Source organism: Lactuca saligna, chromosome 7 (genome assembly GCF_052625555.1).
Source record: "Lactuca saligna cultivar CGN05327 chromosome 7, ASM5262555v1, whole genome shotgun sequence".
NCBI lineage: Eukaryota > Viridiplantae > Streptophyta > Magnoliopsida > Asterales > Asteraceae > Lactuca > Lactuca saligna.
In genome coordinates, this window is record NC_136423.1 from 161,764,897 (window position 1) to 161,769,897 (window position 5,001).

At 35.9% G+C, this 5,001-nt stretch overlaps 1 pseudogene across 1 annotated transcript; it reads right to left on the reverse strand.

Moving 5' to 3' along the window:
• Nucleotides 1–1,597: 1,597 nt before the first annotated feature.
• Nucleotides 1,598–4,737, reverse strand: LOC145005191 (transmembrane 9 superfamily member 12 pseudogene; annotated as a pseudogene). Its single transcript, XR_013662519.1, has 2 exons — nucleotides 4,575–4,737; nucleotides 1,598–3,779 (listed from the first exon to the last, which is right to left on the reverse strand). The product of XR_013662519.1 is annotated as a transmembrane 9 superfamily member 12 pseudogene (transcript).
• Between the last annotated feature and the right edge of the window lie 264 nt (nucleotides 4,738–5,001).

A 5,001-nucleotide genomic window follows, 5' to 3' on the forward strand; every position in this document is an offset into this window, starting at 1 on the left:
ATACCTCAAGGAGACTGCTACAAGTGGTGAGATTCTAGATCTAAAACCTTCCTTCCAAGCTAGGCTCCTTCAAACTCCCAAAACTCCTTCAAATGAGCACAAGAATCTTCAAAAACACCACCAAGAAAGCTCAAAACTCGGTTTAGGGTTTCATGTAACAACGGAGGCTGGTGAGGAGGTCGGTCAAGGGGACTTAAAGCCTTTAAATTAGGGTTTCCTTCCCAGCCGCCAACACGTCGTGTTGTGGCACCTCAACACGTTATGTGGGCTCATTAAAGTCTGCGGACAAGGACATCTCGGCATGCCGGGTTGAGGCTCCAACACGTTGTGTCCCAAAGGAAAAGCATAGACATATTGGAAATAAATTTATACCGAAAATCAAGCATTACACTTGTACCCATGATCAAGTTATATTAGATTATCGATGAACCATCAATTGTTTATGTGTTATATAGTTAAATATTTGAATTAGATCACAAACCACGATTAAGTGACAGTAAAATCTTTAACAAATGTAAGCAAACAAAACATCAGAAAAACATTAAAAAACGTATTCAAATATAACATCAAAAAAAAATAATAATAATAATTAACGTCAAAAATAAATGTTACATACAAAATGTCAAATAAAAAAAATTAAGCGGTTTATTTAAATAATATATCAAAATAAAAATTTCTCTAAATAAAAAAATCTATACATAAATTAATAAATTAAATAAAACCAATAATAAATAATATAATTACAATAAAGAAATTAGTTTAAATTATAAATAAATAAATAAATAAATAAATAACATAATAATTATATATTGATTTGAATGAAATGGCATAAAGTGGTTAAGAATTTTTTTGTAAGATTAATGGGGGTTTGTTTACGAAACCTTAAGAGGGTTTGGTGTGAGCAATGCCCGTAATCGTTTTTTTGAGGTGGCATCCTAAAAACACAGTGACCATAGGGGGAGAACCGTTTTTTGGTATTATGTTGTTTCCCGTGGTGCCGGTAACGAAGGGCAACACCCGTTTTGTTTTCTGCATCCCTTTCTTTTTTTGCTTTTCTTCTTCCTCTCAACGGCGTTCTAAAAAAGTAACACTATCCCCTTGGAGATGTTATGGAGAAAAGATGATGAATCATCATCCCGAAAATGTTGCCCACACCGGACGGCTTAAATAAGTAGCCCCTATTGCTTTGCATTTAGGCCCTAACTAATTTCACTTACTTACTTTTGGTATAAAATATAGTTAATCGCGTACATTAACATGTATAACATGTAAGAAAATCAAGTCTCTTGTGCGTGTTATGTGATGGCATTCTCGACCAAAAAACCTTGAGCTTGAAATTCGACTCGAGCCTCAATTCAGACTTGGGTTTGAGCTCGATAAAACAATCGACACTTTTGACGTGAGTGATTCCTAATTGGGGAATTTGTAACATATTAGTAAATGTGCTTAAAGAGTTGTCATTTACCCAATAATATGATTCCAAATTAACACAATGCCTTTACCAAATATGGGTAAACAAATAAACCCAATAACCACACACAACAGCTTTAATCAAGAAAACAAACAAAAAGCATCACAGAATAACAACACCATGCCATTGCCAGTCATTCAGACTACATTTCATTTAAATCATGAAAAATACAATGGAACAAAAACAAACAAGATTAGAATATAACACTAAGAATCTTCAATGTGTGCTTTTGTAAGATAAATGAATAAATCGCCCTAATCAATCTTAACTGATGAAAAAAGATAATGAACAAAATAAAAAGACGCGACAAACCCAACTGTCCCAGTAGACAACAAAATCGCAACCGCAATAATCAAAGAATACCCAAGATAAAGTATCGCAGACACGGGCCCACTCAAACTCTGAAGCTCAAAAACCAAATAATTTATCGAATACAAAAAAACATAAACCGAAACCGAACCCGAAGCAAAAAAGGCCTTCCACCACCACCCCCAATCCTCCACACACAAATGCATGTAAGTCAAAACAACCGCCACCTCAGCACACACAACAACCAACAACAAAAGCACCACAAGCAAAAACCCGAAAACATAGTAAAATCTCCCAAGCCAAATACTCGAAAGAATAAAAAAAAGCTCAATAAAAAGAGTGCCAAAAGGTAAAGTCCCCGCCCCCAAAACAAGTAGCCACGAAGGGTATTTTCTCTCCGGGATTTCCCGAGCTATTTGGTTAGTCCGAACCGGGTATGTTAACGGGTTGGGTCGGGTCGCTAAATACCCGCCCAATAAAGTCAACGGAACCGATGTGCAAAACCATAACGAAAAAAGAATGAAGTATAACGAGATCGGAATCGCACCCGTACTATTACTCCCCCAAAGAATGAAATTCAAAATGGTTAGAATGGTAAAAACGATTCCGGGGAAAAAACACGAAATTGACCAAGATACCCCTTGCCATCCATCCGATGTCGATTTTACAACGCGCCATAGGTAAACTCCGGAATAGCCGGCTCCGGTTCCTAAGAAGACGTAGAGAACTATCATTCCGGTCAAAAGCATGCCACGTGAAGCCGGAGACATGAATCCTAACGCGGCGAATACGATCGTTACGAATGCCATTCCGGTGATTTGGATTCCGGTTCCGATCATGACACAGAGAAGTTTGGAATTCGTTGGTTCGCGAAACACGTCGCCCACCACGAGTTTCCATCCGGATAACTCTTCGTTCATCTGCGCTTGTGATTCTTTATCTAAATCTTCGTATCGCGTGAGATCGCGTCTCACGGTTCTTAAAAATATAACAAAAACAATTCCCGCCAAAAAAACAATCACCATTAACGAATTAAGAATCGAGAACCAATGAACACGCGATCCTTCCATTTTTAAATACGCATCCCATCGCGAAGGCCATTTGATGTCACTTTTTATGAACTCAACCTCATAAGTAAAAGAAACTCTCTCTTGTTCTCTTATAACTTGTAGCTTTTCAATCTCCATTGAACAATCCATGGACGCCACGTCATCGTATTGATGAAGTTTCGACATTTTTTCATCGTACTTAACGCTACACGGGAAAACCTCGAACCCGACAATTTCGTATCCGGAAGCTTTCTTTTCGTCATTTGTGGATGAAATTACGCCCATGCCCTCCTCCCCTGTGCCAAAGATTTGTGCGCTTGTGCCTTCGTATTCATGTACATAGACTTTGAACTTAAGGTGATTGATGATGTAATCATTGTCACTATTTGGAGGTGTGTATCCGATTGGGAAACCAGTCCATTGAACTTTGTTACCATTTTGGTTTGCGAATCGCATTGCGGGTAGGTTATCAAGAATCATGTTGACTTGATATAAATCACGGGTTCTTTGTTTAAGAAGTTTGACTTCGTGTTCGGTCAACGGGTGTGTTGTGCATAAAAAGATTGATTCATTGATGTTCATACGAAAACGATAAGGGGAGTTATCGATTTGGTCTCCCATTAAAAGTTCTCCTAAATTTTCTGCACTTTTTTTAATCCCTCCTGGAGGTGTGCAGTATGGGAGACTATAATAACTGAAGGGTAATTCTGTCTCGATTGATGTAAGAGAGTTGACTTTGGCAAATATTTCATCGTGTGTTGAATAGGTGTGCATGTAGCTTCCAGGTAGATAGAATCCATTGCAAAGATGTGAGGAGAAAATTGTGTAAGTGAAAAGAAGCCAGTAACTGTAAGTTCCTCTTGAGATCAATGACATAGCCATTGGTCTTAAGGAACACCAGAATGATATCTTAATCAAAGCCACAAATGTAGTCAGATCTATCACAAAACCTATAAGATATACAGAAATTGATAGTCAGATGAGTAGATGACAGATATCTTTTTGTTATAATCATATCTACAAGCATTTAGCAAATAGCAACTATGGAAATGTTCAGTCTTCACATATAGAACCAAATTAGAATTGAAATGTAATCACTAATCACATACTAAGATATTGAGTAAAAAAAAAGATCAGTATTTCTTGTGTAAAGAATTCAGTGGTGTCATTTTCTATGAGAATAAACTAGATATGGAAAGAAAAAAAAAAAAAAAAAATAGACCTTGAGAATTTTTCCTTTTAAAGTAATGAATTATCCAGCAAACAAGCACTTACAGCAGCAGTCGCAAGCAGATAAGACTAAACATCAGGCGTATTAATTCTAAATACCAAATCAGTTCAATTAGTTGATACATCATACATGGCTCTGTTCCATAGACGATGATAAATGTGTTCTTACATTTCGGAACGAATACAAATCACAAATGCTTACAGCTTCGTCTGAAAATTGTGTACGATTGATAATAAATTCACATTTAGAAGCTGAATCGAGTAGTTAGAAAATGAACATAGAGGCATTCATACTCAAAATTCATATCGACAGATCTAACTGATTCCGAACTTGAAAAGTAAAATTAAACGAATCTGGAGTAGTAATAGATAGGTCAAGAACTCCAATGGTATCGAAATCGTGGACAATAACACAAAGGTGCAAAAAAACCTAGTTCATTCTACTTCCGGGCGAATAATTGCATAAACATGTGCTGTGAAAAAACGGAGTAGGAGATGGAGTGATAAAAATGCACCATTTGTAGATCAGGAAAGCTCATAGCAATTACACCGCAGGTGAGGTTGAACTCTTCCTTAGGGTTTAATGACGAAGACGATGATTGTAAAGGGAGGGAATGAACTATGGTCGGTGTAACTGTGTTTTCTAGATGAGATCTATTTTTATTTTTTTTTTGTTTCGTGTGTAACGTCGTGTATGTTTAATACTAGGTGCGAGATTTATGTATTACATTGGTTTATTTAAAAAGAATTAAATATGAAATTTTAACAATTTAAAAAGTTTGAATTTATAAGAAAAATAAGAAAAATTTTAAATTATTAAAATTAATAAGGTTTTAATGTATTGAATACATTACATATATAAACCCTTTCTAATACATCCCTTATATATATTACCTTACATATTAAATGTGGAATTTTAATTTAATAAAATGAAAAATACAA